This window comes from Octopus bimaculoides, chromosome 19 (genome assembly GCF_046866305.1).
Source record: "Octopus bimaculoides isolate indiv1 chromosome 19, ASM4686630v1, whole genome shotgun sequence".
Lineage (NCBI taxonomy): Eukaryota > Metazoa > Mollusca > Cephalopoda > Octopoda > Octopodidae > Octopus > Octopus bimaculoides.
Genome location: NC_142946.1, coordinates 32,741,052 through 32,758,169, shown reverse-complemented (window position 1 = coordinate 32,758,169; position 17,118 = coordinate 32,741,052). Strand labels below are relative to the sequence as shown.

The window sequence follows — 17,118 nt, the reverse complement described above, 5'->3', positions numbered from 1 at the left end:
TGAACCAAAATTTGGAACCATTATTATTATTATTAGTTGTTGTTGTTGTTGTAAAAATATTCTTGGCAAGAGTATGCTCTTTAGAAGGAAGCATAATATGAAAAATAAAACAAAAAAAACCTAACAAGTCAAAAGCAAAAAGAAGAAAAAAAACAAAAGTTAAAATAAAAAAAAATGAAGCTTTATTAATAGTGTAAGTAGCAGAAATAAAACCATTATCATCTTCAATGAGCAGTAAATACACTTCCTTTACAATAAATGGATAAAAGATGTGAGAAAAAAATTGACTTTATTAAGACGGATAAAGTAGATAGATGTTTGATAATAGCATAAGTTGTCACAGTCTTCTTCCTTCTCGTGGTTTCCTCTCAAGATGCTCATATTTTTTTAATGCTTTTCTGTTCACTGTTTTGTTTTTAGTTTTATATATGTATATATATACACACACATATATAGACACATACGATTATTCACATACACATAAACATGCACGCACACGTGCACGCACACGTGCACACACACACACTCACACAAATAAATAAAATTAAATGGATAGTGTATGAATGATCAATCTGTTGAATATAATATGGAAGGTAAATTACTTAGTAACACCTGGAGAAAGATATATCTTATAGATCTCTCCTTCTCCATCTAACTAATCGAGATGATTTAAGAGATAATAATGTCAAATGATGGTTGATTGAAAGAGTTCTACTAATGGAATAAATAAATTCTTTTAGAATTGGTTAGCACTAGAATATCAAATAACTTATCATGGAAATTAGCACTAATTAATTTAAATTTCTGAGCGGAAAATTCAATACATATTTATGTATGCATGTATGTGATGTGCATGCAAAAGTATACACACACACACACACACACACACACACACATACCTGCATGTGTGTATCAGTGTATGTGTAAAACAAATTAAAGTGAAACCTAATTATTAAAGAAACATTTAATAAGGAAGATAAAAGAGAAGTTAAAAAGAAAAAGCTAGTAAATCTGTCACATAAATATAAATAAATGTTGAATAATTTGTTGTAATAAGAAAAATAAATATTTAAGGAAACCATCAAACATAAAATTTATTTCAAAGTATAAAATCCTGTGATTGCAAATTTAGGAAAATCAGAAAGAAAAAAATGAACTTCTGATAAAAGAACATGTCATTAATATTACTAACTGGTCCATGGATGTGCTTAGATGGCACATCAAATATAGCACACAGTTAAACACCATCATACACAGATGTGTTTAGATCTTGCACAGCACATAGTTTAATACCACCACTAACTGGTTCTTGTGTTTAGTTTAGGTCAGTAGTTCTCAACCATCTTTTTTCTAAGGACCCCTTTGATTCCTATTTGACTCAGGTAGACTCCATAGTCATTTGATGTTGAAAAAACCCTATTAAATTATTATGATTAAATATTACTATGAACTGTATAAAAAATTGTTAAAATATTTTATGTATTGTAGAAGTACAACCAATTTATTGCACATAAGTTTAAACAACAACATCTTATATGGATCCTGGTTGAGAACCACCAGTTTAGGTGATAGGCTTCATGTACCACCCAATCTAACAATACTGCTTTTTGAGTACCTTAGGTAGTTTTCTGTTCTAAGTATTTAGGCCAGTGGTTCTAGCAAATAGGCCTAGGTACATATATTATATATATATATATATATATATATATATATATATATATATATATACATATATATATATATATATACATATATACACACACATACTATAGGTGAAACTTAGTATGTTACTTAACCACCACTTAAAGCCTCCTTCAGCATACCCAGCACGACAAAATTATAGACACAAAGTAATGTGAAGATAGAGGAATTCTAACCAATTTCTTCTATTATCAGACTATCATCAGTTAAATACACAAAGTAAGCACTGCAGTTGCATATAATGTGAGTATATAAGGTTTGCGTATGCGTTTGTATATGGAGTCAATGTATGTATGGATGTGCATGTGTGTATGTGTTACTGTGTACATGTGTGTTCATCGTCATTATCATCAGCTTTCCACATTGGCTTGAGATGGGCAAGGTCATAATGGTTGGACTCAGCATGTATCAGAAGGTACTGCAGAACAAAGTGGGTTAGGTAGTGGCTATTTTGCCTGACATGGAGGAGGTGGTGGCATGGTGGAAGAGGGTGTGGAGGTGTCAGTGGTGTTGGTGGTGGAAGCATTAGAGGTGTAATGATAACGATACAGAAATGTTTGCCAGAAAACAGAAACAGTTTGATGGTGATCAGAGAGTATTTATCAACAAATAATTATAAAATAGAAGGGGGGAGATAGTGGGGTGGGGGTAACACATATACTGAATGGACTGCAGATTGGAAGAGAGCAAAGGAGGGAGAAGAGAAGTGGAAGGAAGGGAAAGAGAAGTGGAAGGAAGGGAAAGAGAAGTGGAATGAGTGGGTGGTTAACCATTTGGTCTAACTAAATATTCTTTCATTTCTATTAGATCAGAATCTCAAATACTTGTTGGATAACTAAAGAGTTTAGTATGTTCATGTTAAGATCAATAAGTGATAGGGTGGAATCAGTGTCTGAGGAGATTCCATTAAAGGTGCAGGTGCAGTGACTGAGTGGAGGGAGACAATCGGTTCGGATGTAATTCAATGACAAACATTGATAGAATTGCATGTAAGCTTTGCACAAATTTCTCTCTTCAGGGTAGGAGGAGAAAACATTGGTGAAATCGTTCCATAATTGGCAGAGAAGTCTAAATTTGAAGGTTTAATATCTGAATGCTTTCTGATTTACCCTCACTGCTCTTTATAATCAATAAATCAATCATGAAGCCAATACCGAAGAATTAAGACCATAAAACATGTGATTGAAGGGTGAACACTCATGGACTGCACACATGTGAATACACACACACACAAGTACTCATACATAAATACACACACAAATCCTCATCATCTGAAGTTGAAAGAAAAGCGAGAAATTAAGATGAAAATTAAGATGGCCAAATAAAGCTTTATAACAAGTCACATGATGGATAGCTGCTTCTGATTCATAAATGAAATAGAATACTATGAAACCAAGGTCAAAATTTCATGAACAAATGGAGATACAATAACTGCAGTTGTTAAAGTCTATGTGTATAGTGAATGCATGTGGCTTAGTGGTTAGGATATTCAGTTCACTATCATAGGGTATGGGTTCAATACCTGGTGGTGTCTTGAGCAAGACACTTTATTTCACATTGCTCCAGTCCATTCAGCTGGTAAAAATGAGTAGTAGCTATATTTCAAAGAGGCCAGCCTTGTCACATTGGGTCACATTGAATCGCTCTGAGCACTATATTAACTCTCTAGCGTTCCAACCAGCCATATCAGGCACAAGTTTTCTATCTCTTGTAAGTTCAAACTGGTCAGATTTAGCCTCTCACATATCCTAGAGTGTCATTCTAAAAAATAAATAATCACATCACTGAAATGTCAAAGCTACCAATTAAGGCAATTCTAAACATGGTGAACCAATAAGTAATACATTAGATAGAATAATCTGAATGCTAAAGAGTTAAGGGTATGTGTGTCTGTGGAGTGCTCATGAATTTCATGAGCAGGTTGTTCTGTTGATTGGATCATCTGGAACCCTCATTGTTGTAACAGACGGAGTACCAGTTACATGTGTACAGATGAATGAAACAAGTACTTTTGTGCAACCATAAACTGATCAGCATTTTATATATTACTCACACATTGGGTTTTCAAGAGATGCAAACTTGTACATTGTTGTTATGCTTTAAAAAAATATTCTTTCAGGTAATAAAAGTAATTCATGAAGATTTTGTTACATCTGTTATTGAATTACAGTTTATCATAGTTAGAGAAACAGAATCACTAAAAGGAAAAACCATTTCCAAATGAATCTGATGTAAAAAACAGAACAGAAGCGAGTAGACCTGTGTGGACAGATCAAAGTAAATTAAAATGATGCATTTGGTCTTGGGATCATATACTATCAGAGGAAGTTTTACAAATTGCAGAAGGAATGTAAACCATGTATTTTACCAAAATTGGAATTCTTTATTTTTTGCAGTGTTCCAAGACAGTTATGTTCTAAATATATATTGAAATATTTGAAAGAATCAAGAATGTAATGCTGGTTTTCTTCCATCTTCTATTAGCAAATGGCACAAAGTAAAAAGGAAAACCTTAAAAAAATATAAGAATAAAAAGAAATTTGTTTTCCAAAGGTTTACAGAAGAAGAAAATTAAGAAAAAACTTTCCATTTGATCTGATGTTATAAAGAATGGTTGGAAACAGAAGAGAATTAATAATAATAATTATTATTATTTCTACTCTAGGCACAAGGCCTTGAACACTTTTGGGAGAAGGGGGTTAGTCGATTACATTGATCCCAGTGTGCAACTGGTACTTATTTCATTGACCCTGAAAGGATGAAAGGCAAAGTTGACCTCGGCAGATTTGAACACAAAACAGAGCCAGAAGAAATGTCATGAGGCATTTCACTCTGCATGCTAACGATCCTGCCAGCTTGCTGCCATGACGACGATAATAATAATAATAATTTTTTCTTTTGTCATAGGGGTAATAATAGTAGTAGTAAAAGTAGGAACAGCAGCTTTGAAAATAAATTTAACTCTATCATGATTACTTCAGTACTTCTACCTGCCACAGCCACCCCTACTACAATCACCACATTATTTACAAACAAGCACAGTATTCCCTGCCATTAAAGCAGCAGTACACTTAGCACTGTGAACTCTAATTACAATGTCAGTTCTCAAATTAATGTTTTTTTTTGTTTCATTAATGATACAACAATCAAATTTCACAACAGGAGGGAAGTAGAATCTGTTGTAAGAAATTCTTCCAAATGTTTGATACTTATTTTAGCACAGTCCGAGTTAGGCAGCAATACATTACATGGCTTAGAATGTCTTGAGAGAATTACAGTGTATATATTATATGACAACATACTACATATAGTAAGGCAGCAAACTGGCAGAATCATTAGGATGCCAGGCAAAATGCTTAGCAGCATTTTGCCTGTCTTTGTTCTGAGTTCAAATTCTGCTGAGGTCTAGTTTGCCCTTCACCCTTTCAGGGTTGATAAAATAAGTACCAGTTGAGCACTGGGGTCAATCTAATTGACCTATCTCTGCCCCAAAATTGCTGACCTTGTGCCAAAACTTGAAAGCAATATACTACATATAGTCATACACTGTGTATACAACAACAGACTGCATGTGCACTGTATACACAGCCGTACACTGTATACACAGCCAAACACTGTATACACAGCAATGCACTTAATACAGAGAAATACACTGTATACAACAATATACTATATAAACAGTAGTACTCTATATATGAAGTAGTACATGGTCCATATTAGACAGCTACAAGTTATCTATAGTAATACACTGCACATACAGTGATATACTGTATATATTTGACAGTAGTATACTCTGTAGACAAAATTTCTCAGAATAATTCAAACAATGAAGGTAACAATGCAGTCTTGTTAAAAATATATAAGAAAAATATATTTCCTCCACTGAACCAGGAAGAATTGATTTCAAAATTTACAGCTTTGGCTGTCATTTTTTAGATCTTTAACAAGTTTAAACAGGGAATATTCTTTTTTACTTTAATCTTGACATCAGCTTCTATTTTTTTTTTAACCAAAATAATAAACTTAATGTTTTACAGGATTTCCTCAAAATTCAAGAGAAATATTCTTTACAAATAGCTGCTGCTAACAGAAAGTACTTTTCAGTCTAATGGCTTTTTTTTTTTTTCTTAGTTCGCTATTAGTGGAATTTCAGTTAAACATAGAAAAACAATAAAAAAAATTTTTTAACTTTCTTTATCCAGAAAGAAAAAAAGAAAAAGAACAATTCTCAAATGTGCTCTTTTACAGAACAAAATATATTAAACATTGTTTTTATTTTAGTTCAGGAGTCAAACCTTTTCATTTTAATTGAGGCCTCTTCTTTTTAATGAATGTTTCTCATAGCAGAAAATTTCAGTATTAAAATATTTATTTCTAAAACAGTTGTGACAAATCATTCATCTAAATTTTAAGGATCTTGTATAGGTTTTGTTGGTTTCCTCACTACCTTGAAGGCTCCTCAGGCATTAGCTTTGAAATGTCAATAAGAAGAAAAGAATGAAAATTGATTGAAAGAAGCAAAAGGAAAAACAGCAAAAACATTACACTGAATCTATTAAAATGAGAGATATTGATCAGAAAAGACTGAAAAATCTTAGTAAAAATGCAGAGAGTGAGAAACAGTGACTACAGAAGACATACTTAACAAGAGACCTACTCAAGCTTAACGGAGTGGGCTTCACCATTCTTCCTGTATAAGAATACTGCTATCAGACTAAAGCAGCTTCAGAGCTACTTACAAAAGCTAGTATCTCAGGCTACCTGAATGAAGCATGCTTCATTGCACATTTGTTGTTGAAGAATGTTATAAGTTCATGTTGCAATTCATTTATAGTTGAAATTAATACTTAATTTTAGTATTAAGTTCATTACCACCACCACCGCAGTTTTGTTATACCCCCTCATCTCAGCAGCTGCAGCAAACTGGACAAGAAAAAAAATAACAACAAAAATCCTTGACCTAAATATAATTTCAATTATGAATTTCACTTGATTAGAACAACAGAGATAATGGTGGTGCTTTTAACATTGTAAAACATTAAAGTTTACAGACAATTTGGAAATCTTTCATTAATGGAATGAATTTTCTCTGCCAAATCTAAACAATGTCCATAATGAAATATGAATGAGAGCACTAACTTGCATTCTACTGATAATGCATGGTACTAACATGAACAAACACATATAGGGGGGAAATCTAAGAGAAAATCTAATTAAAAACAATCTAGAAGCAAATGCCGACATGTTTTATGTATGGAATACAATAGGGAGTATATAGGTAGATAATGAAGAATTTTAAGGTATCTAAGACATCAATAAAATATCTGGGGAAAAAACGGTTGTGGCAGAGGAAGATGTCCACTGGATATTTTATGTATGACGAATCTGATGTAGAATAGGCTCCTACAACCCCGCTACCCCAGTACACACATACAAACAAACCAACAGACAGAGTATGAATCTAATGTCGAACTGGACCAAGGCAACTGGTGAACAGTGATCTGGGTCTAAGCCTGCCTTAATATGATACATTACCATAAAAGACAGCTAAACAGAAGACACTTTATATATAACAACGGAAGTTCTATTTACTATAATTGACCTTATAATTGTAGATTGAAAAGCAGTCCAGAGGGGACACCTTATCTCGAAAGAACAAAAAAGAATTTTGTGAAGAAACACAGCAAGACATTTAATAAATGTTATATTAAACATAATCAATGAAAAATTTAGGAAAAGGAAAGTTAATTCTAAAATATCATTTGATATATTTCAAATTTAACAGCCATGAGAAATTGATAGCTAAGAGAGAGAGAGAGAGAGAGAGAGAGAGAGAGAGAGAGAGAGGGGGAGAGAGAGGGGGAGAGAGAGGGGGAGAGGGAGAGGGAGGGGGAGGGAGGGAGAGGGAGGGAGGGAGGGAGAGAGAGAGGGAGAGAGAGAGAGAGAGAGAGAGAGAGAGAGAGAGAGAGAGAGAGAGAGAGAGAGAGAGAGAGAGAGAGAGAGAGAGAGAGAGAGAGCATTCCACAAATGAACAAAGATTGGAATATTTCTTTGCTTTCAAAACAAGAATTTAAAGAAAGACAACTTTATGGCTGAAGCACAATTTCCCCACACATTGTTGATATTAATGAACGAGGACAGTGTTGGTAGAGTATCAGTGGGGTGGATGGTAGAATTGGTCGAGCATCAGAGAAAAAATACCAGGCACTATTCAGTGACCTCTGTTACACATTCTTATATTCCAATACTACTAGAGACAACAACAGTTGCCACCACCAACACCCACCTCCCATCATTGTTAACATTATCAATCTTTTATCTGTTTCGGTCATTAAACTTTGGCCATGCTGGGGCACTGCCTTGAAGAAATTTTAGTCAAATGAATCGACTCCAGTAGTTTCCTTTTTTTTTTTTTAAAGCTTGGTACTTATTTCATTGGTCTCTTTTGCTGAACAGCTAGGCTATGGGAACATAAACACACCAGCACTGGTTGCCAAGTAGTGGTGGGGGACAAACACACACACACACACACACACACACACAACATGCTTCTTTCAGTTTCTGTCTACCAAATCCACTTACAGCACTTTGACTGGTCTCAGGCTATAGTAGACGACACTGACCCAAGGTTCCTCGAAGTGGGACTGAACCCAGAACCATGTGGTTGGGAAGTAAGCTTTGCATGGGTCAGATGGAATTAACTGAGGAAGATTTTCTACAGTTGAATGCCTTCCTTGTGACAAAGTATCAACTGTGTGGATGGGAAGCAAACCTCTCAATTACACAGCCATGCCTGTGCCTCCTGAGTCAATGAAATAAAGTACCAGTAATATGCTTCAACCACTGTCCTTGCTAATTAGCCCTATGCTAATGAGTAGTTGAAAATGTCAAGATTTTCAAGCACTAAATGTGCAACCCTGTTGAAGCTGTTTCCTCTCACTTGCATTGCAATTATTCTTTGGAAAGCCATGAACACACACACACATTCCTCTTCTCTTCAAGTTTTGGGCTTACATAAGAAATGATATTACAACATTGTCCACTGTGAATGTAAGAAAACCTAACCAAAATCACCACAAAAACATTTGGCAAGATTTGTTGCATCAAAATGGTAGACTAACCCCTGTTTGCATAAAAAAATAATGATAAAATTGGGGTACCAGAATGAGGCAGAGTGATGATGATAAGAGAGGAAAAGCAGGCAACAGTTTAGCAGAAAGAATTGGTGCTTCTGTTCCAAAAGAATGTCAGTTTAAATGAAGAAGAAATATAAATATAAAAACATTGTTAACATATTCAAGAGCATTGGAATTGTATGTTTTAAGTGTTCGTGCAGTGTTCCATTTAACAAGGCACCTCCCTCTCATGCACCGACTGTTGTCAATACTCACTACTGCACGCCTATTCCAGAATCTATGCAGCTTTCTTTCAGAGGAGAAGGGGAATAACACACACATACATCGCAAAACAAAAAACGCACAAACATGTACATATATATTCATACATAGACATTCGACATTAATGGAATTGTCCTGTAAGTACACTGGGGAATAATGGAGGCAGTTGGAAACGTAATTCTTTAAAAACCTAACGGTAAAGAATTGTTGTTATTCTTCTCGACAGCCCTTTGGTAAATTTGGTATGTTTCAGCAGGTAAGACGGAGTAAAAGAAAAAAGAAAAAAGAAAAAAACAACAAATATAGCAATACAAAAATCTAAACTTATTGTAGTTAATTGTTCTTGCAAACACAATAACAGAGAATGGTATGAATCAATTTAGATATTTCAAGACTTTCACCAATATCGAAAATTTAGCTGAAAAGGGATATATCTATATATATATATATATATATATATATATACATACGTACATACATACATACACACACCCTCCACACAAATATACACATCCCCCTACCCACACACATGACCACAGTCAAGTGACTGAAACAAAAGAATACATACACACACACATATATACGCACATATATAGACACCCCTACATATATATATATATAGACGCACACCTACATATATATTTACACACGTATACCTACATATATATTTACACATACCTACATATATATATATATATATATATATATATATACACACACATGTACATACATATATATATATATACACACACACACACATATATACATACCTACATATAGATATACACACATACATACCTACATATATACACACACACATACCTACATATATATACACACACACATACCTACATATATATACACACACACATACCTACATATATATATACACACACATACCTACACACACACACACACCTACATAGCTTCTGCTACCTAGGTGACCAAGTCTGTAGAATAAGGATAGCCTGGGCAAAGTTCATAAAGCTCCTACCTGTACTGGTGACAATGGGCCTCTCGATCAAAGTGAAAAACTGCATGATGCATGTGTATGAACTGTCATGCTACATGGCAGTGAAACATGGGCCATGACTGCTGAACACATGTGTAGGCTTGAAAGAGATGAAGCTAGTATGATCCGTTGGATGTTGTAATGTCAGTGTGCACACATGACAGAGTGTAAATGCCCTGAGAGAAACGTTGGACATAAGAAGCATCGGATGTGGTGTGCAAGAGAGACAACTGTGTTGGTATGGTCATGTGCTGCGTATGGATGAGGAGAGCTGTGTGAAGAAGTGTCACTCCCTAACAGTAGAAGGAACCCGTGGTAGAGGGAGACCCAGGAAGACATGGGATGAGGTGGTGAAGCATGACCTTCGAACGTTGGGTCTCACAGAGGCAATGATGAAAGACCGAGACCTCTGGAGATATGCTGTGATTGAGAAGACCCAGCAAATAAAGTGAGATCACAACCATAGCCTACACCAACATCGCATAACCAGCCCATTTAAAAAGTACCTTTGAATCATCGGGTGACATTCCATGCTTGAGGAGACCTACTGAGTCAATCAAAATCAAATCAAATCACAGTCAAATGGAATTGTAGTTGTGAATGATGCCAGTGCCACCTGACTGGCTCCCGTGCTGGTGGCACGCAATAAGCACCATGCATGCATGGGTCATTGCCAGTGCTGTCTGACTTACTCCCTGTGCCAGTGGCACATAAAATGTACCATCCGAACATGGTCGAAGCTAGCTCCCTGCCCCGACTGGCTCCTGTGCCGATAGCACATAAAAGGCACTATCCGAATGTGGCAAATGCTAATGACGCCTGAATGGCCCTTGTGCCAGTGACATGTAAAGAGCACCCACTACACTATTGGAGTGGTTGGCGTTAGGAAGGGCATCCAGCTGTAGAAACACAGCCAGATCAGATTGGAGCCTGGTGCGGCTTTGTAGCTTGCCAGTCCCTAGTCAAACTGGCCAACCTATGCCAGCATGGAAAACGGATGTTAAATGATGATACACACATATACATATATATATATACATACACACACGCATATATACATACCTACACACATATACATACAGATATACATACCTACACACACACACACATATATACATACCTACAAACACATATATATACACACACACCTATATACATACCTACAAACATATATACATATATATATACACACACACACACACCCCTATATACATACCTAAACACATATATACATATATATACACACACATACCTATATATTATTATATATATGTTTATACACACACACACGCATATATACACACACATACATAAATACATATATACATATAAATATATACATATATATACACACATATATACATATATATATACACACATATATACATACCTACATATATGTACACACACATATATACATATCTATACATACACACACACACACACACATATATATATATGAAATAAATAACATGCTTTCCATGAATAAAAAAAAAAGGGTAACAAAAAAAAATGCAATCCATTCCAGTGAATCAGTAAGGTATTTCCAATAGGTATAAAAGGTTTCTGTTACTGGAAATGATTCTGAAAATAGATTCCTTGAAACCAAGTCTTGTTAATTGGAGATGCAATTTCCAATAACAGTTACTGTACAACATGAGTCATGGACACTATCAATAGCTAAATAGTTACAGTGAAAGCTAATCCTTTCATGGTATATTTAGCTTTTCTTGACCATTTAAGCCTCTATTTTCCAGTGAGCTGATGGACCCTTCAAATTTTTTTTACCTATTTGCATGTTTTATTTATTTATTTTGCAGAAAAGTGTTGCAATGTTCTAAAATTTAAAGCAGGTGAGAGATGCTTCAAAGGCTTTACCTTTGAGAGAATGTGACCCCAATACAAAAAGCTAATGAATCACTGGCCAATCACAAAGTGTCCCTGTTCTTCACATGAGAGGCCTGTATCCCCTCATGGTACTTCTTTGCAGTTAGAAGGACTGTGTGCAACACTATGGGATTTACGTATAGCTATGTGGATTGAGTACAGCAGTGAGCTGTGTATGTTATGGGACTTGTGTACAAATAGGATAACTGAATACAGCAGTAAATCACACTTCCCCATGATATCTATTTCAGCTAGGTGGACTGTGTACTACAGTGATCTGTACATCATTATAATACCTGTTTACCATGGACTGAATGAGCCACAGTTCATTAGTTAAGTGTTTTTGTATTATATACCAGAAGTAGGTGTAGTATCAGTGATAAGAATCATTGAACTTTCAGCCCGTAAGTCAACATATGAAGACACCAACAATTACAAAAGCCAAGCAATGCTTTAAAAATAGGGTAACTCGATGTTTATATATAAAGATAGGTGCTTATGCACATAGATGTTTATATATAAAGATAGGTGCTTATGCACATAGATATGAAATCAGTTTCAAGAGTCTTTTTTAGACATGTTCTTCACTGTTACTGTGTTGGATCTTGTGCCAAGATCTTGTAATGAGGAAACATAGCCATCCACAGTGACAAAATGTCTTGATTTACAATGAAATAACACTTTGGATCAACACTGACACAACTCTTTCAAACAATGACACAACACCTTGATTCACTTCTTTTCAGCAACATTTAATGAAACTGAGGAGAAAAATGAAAAGCCAGTAAAAGTGGAGGTAACAGGAATTATCTGACAATATTGCTAAGAATGTGGTACAAAAAATCCAAAGATTTTGATGACAGTAATTTTAAAACAATTTTATCAGTATGTATGGTCAGACATCCAGAGGGATGTAACCTACTGATACAGATAAATTGAGGACTGCACAACGAGATGGTCAACAGAATAACAAATTAGGAGTTTTGGAGTGTTTTACTGGTTTTTATCTTTGCTTTTTGCATTTCTGTGGACAGTAAAAAAACCCAGTATTACTCTATAATGTACCAATTCACTTAGATGTATCATGTACAGGTACCAAACCAAGTGGGAATGTTAGCTGGAATACACCTGCTGACTATCTAGGGGACATACATCTTTCATTTATTTGAATATAAAACAGTGGACATTCAAAACCTTCCAAAACTGGAAATATTCACAGGTTCGATATTTCATCTCTGCAATAAAACTGAAACTATGAAAGTTGTATCAACAGATTTTCATTTCTGTCTGCAACAGACACATTATGTTTACCTCAAACTAGCTAAGAGTCATAGGAAGGTATAAGAAAAAACAAAAAAGCTGGGCCTTACAAATACATTATAAGTGCAGTAAACTGAGCCTTACAGCCACACTATGGCCCAAAGCTTTATATTGACCATGAACTTACAATATATCATAAGAATATCTATAGAAGTTAGATTCCATGGGCAATATTGATGAGGTTGTGATCAACAGACCAAATAACCAGATGATATAGAAGACAAAGAGAGGACAAACAGAGAAGATGGTATGAGTACAGAGATGGAGAAGAAAGAGAAGTGTGTGTGTGTGCATGTGTGAGAGAGAGAGAGAGAGAGAGAGAGAGAGAGAGAGAGAGAGAGAGCTACAGAAAGACTAAGATGTGTGTGTGTGAGAGAGAGAGAGAGAGAGAGAGAGAGAGAGCTACAGAAAGACTAAGACATGTGAAAGAGAGAGACATGGTTTGAAGAAAGTGTTTGGCTTAGATATCTAAGTGTGTGTGAGTATAACTGTCCAAATAGTAAAATTACATGGAACTATATTGATTTCCAGCAGAGAAAAGGCATCCATCAGTAGAAATCATGTTGTATCAGTGAGGTGAGAAGATCAGAATGACGTTTCATTGGAGAAGTGGGTGGAGAAGGTGGGGGGAAAGAACATGCAAAAACATGGAAAGAGGGAAATTATGAGAAGAAAAATCAAAATCTATATTTACAATAAATTGTGTGTGTGTGTGTGTGTGTGTGAGCACATATTATATATATATATATATATATATATATATATATACACATGTGTCTATGTGTGTGTGGTGTGTGTTGATAAACAGTAAGGAAATGACATAAACAGCAAAAAATGTCTTTGAATGTGTCTCAGAAGAAATGAACAAAAAGCTGAAATGGAGCATTGGCAGAACAAAGACCTTGATTATTCCTAAAGATGTTTGTTGTTTCACCATTTTTACCACAATTCTATATGATAAAAAGAACACAGACTCACCTCCACCCCAAACACACACAATTTAACAAATTTTTACACAGAAGAATCCAAGATTTTTCCAGCAAGACTATTTTCCTCATCTTATTTTCACTGAGTCTCAAATTACTAAAATACTCTGGTGAAGTTTTATAGAGGAGGAGGAGGAGGAGGAGGAGGAGGAGGAGGAGAGGGAGGGAGGGAGTCTTAAGAGGACATTATCATCTTTGTTGTTTAGTTTGAGATTTTCTTTTATTCTTCAGATAATCTGATTTCGTTAGATGCAAGAAGTGACACTGACCGAAACTCAGAGTGCTTTGATCTGCTTAAATGTGTTTGACAGATTGGTCATCTGACAGGTTTATATCATTTTTAATGAATTCAGATGTCTAGCACAGCATCAAAAACAACAACAACAACAGCACCACTAACTCTGGCACCAACACTGAAATTAATAACACCACCAACACCGCCACACTACTGCATGTAATAATGCCAACAACAGTAATAGATCTACTTAGATATGACATGCCAGTGACACGTAAAAGGCACTCATGCCACTGACATGTTAGAGGCACCCATGCTGGTGACACGTTAGAGGCACTTGTGCTGGTGACACGTAAAAGGCACCTGTGTTGGTGACACATTACAGGCACCCATGCAGATGACATGCTTACGGCACCCAGTATACTTTATGGAGTGGCTGCATCCAGCCATAGGAACCAAGTAAAAACAGACTGGAACCTGGTGCAGCTCCCTGGTTTACCAGTTCCAGTCAAACCATCTGACCCATGCCTGACCCATGCCAGCATGGAAAACTGACACTAAATGATGATGATGATCAGGAATTAACAATACTAATAACACCATTACTAATAGCAACAATACCTTAAACAATAACACAATCATCATCACCAACAACACCACCACTGCCACCATCACCAACAGCAATAATATGACCAACAACACCATTACCACCAAAATAATCAACACAGACAAAAACAGAAAGAACAACAGCAGCACCACTACCAGCAACAACAAAGCAATGTAGACAATAAAGATAATGAAAGTTGATAGAATTTTTTGACTTGAGAAAATGTGATTAGAAAACTATGAGATTAATCAAAGATGGATGGAATTGTTGAATGGAGAATATAACAGCAACGTTTGTTGCAACTGTGTATCTGCACATTGAGTCTTTTTACTCTGCTACCTTCATCATGCAGCAGAGCCAATCACAATACAGTGTAGCCATGTTGCACATAATCTACTGCACACTAATTAGATGTAATTATATGGTAAATGTGCAGATGTATATCTGCAACATATTGCATCAAAGATTTGAGTAGGTCTGTAGTGTTTTTAGATGTGGCAATATCACAGAGTTGATTGATAGTTTCAGAATATATAAACACAAACATATATAAGACATACAGATATGCACTTAATACACACACACGTCAACTTCAAGACAATGCAGCAGTACCACCAACTGCACCACCCACAAATTTCAATGGTATGGTCATGTGATGTTAGTGAAAGGAAGTGAAGAGAGGTAGGTGATTGTGTTATGGACATGTGATGGTAACTAGTGTAGCAGTAGGCGATGGCAGTATGGACCAGTAATGGTAGTGAATGGTAGCTAGAGCAGAGCTTGGTCAGTGAAGACTATCTGTTTGCTATATTAAAACTAACAGACATTGAGAGAATGAGAGACAGACAACTGAGAGAGAGAGAGAGAGAGAGAGAGAGAGAAAGATGATTTTGAAAATTGTTCCAATTAATGCCATCAAAGAAAAACAAACCAAAAAGCATATTGGATGATACTAATGATGATAGTAATGACAGCACAATCACAAATGCAGAGGAACATACATACATACATACACACCGATACACATACATACATACACTTACTGACATATATGGTGCACAAAACTATACAATATCATTTGTGTATAATGAATAGGGAGTTAACAGGGTTGTTGTTAATTTAGCTGGAACATTGTTGTTGAGCTGGAAGATGTTACCAGCAAGGGTGGGGAGTACAGAGAAGAGAGAGAAAAAAACAATTGAGGCGCTATTAATTAAAGGGAAGTTTCATGTAAGACAGGTACGTTAACGAACAGGTAACAAAAAGGTCTGGAATTATGTAGTGCCTAACGATGGTCAAATTAGTTAAACTAAAGCTATAACATCTGAAGCGGGAGGAAGTAAAGGGAACTGAAAAAGAAGAAAGATTGATAAATGAAATAGCGCTTACATGTTTCCATTAATGGAAATGTGGAAAAGAGAAAAAAGAGTGGAAATAACCAATTAAGTATAAATTAAATAACTAATTTAGAAATGGGTCTTTTTTGCTTTTATCTCTTTTAAAGTGCTACAACATGGCCTCAGTAGTGACCAAAACAAATAAAAGAATAAAAAGAAAACTGATGAGGAGAGTACGGCAAAATAAAATGACTAAATAGGCAAAGTAGTGAGTTGTTTATTTATACGCTGACCATTCAAAACCATCAGAAGTGTATTGCTGTTGTTGTTAGTGGTAGTGGTAATATTGTTGTTTAGGCACAGGACAACGCTATGGCCAAAGATGTTCCAAATAGTCACATCTCTTTTATGTATATATATATATACACACCAAAGACTATGTTTAAGATGGTCAAGTGCAATTTATGCAAAATGTAACTGCCATTTCTGATATGTCAAATGTTGTATTCCTCAGCAACAAACTTCATCCTTCATCACCTCATTTCATAACATCCCTTCATTTAATGAAAGGGTAGGAAAAGGGTAATAGCAAGATGGTCATTTTTATCTGCAGAGAAATTTTAAGATAGGCACAGT

General features: G+C 35.4%; 1 protein-coding gene across 1 annotated transcript in view; it reads right to left on the bottom strand.

Annotated features, from left to right (window-relative positions):
* LOC106876507 (disks large homolog 1) overlaps nucleotides 1–17,118 on the bottom strand; it is a 750,485-nt gene that overhangs the window by 443,299 nt on the left and 290,068 nt on the right. The gene's annotated exons all lie outside the window — the stretch shown is intronic.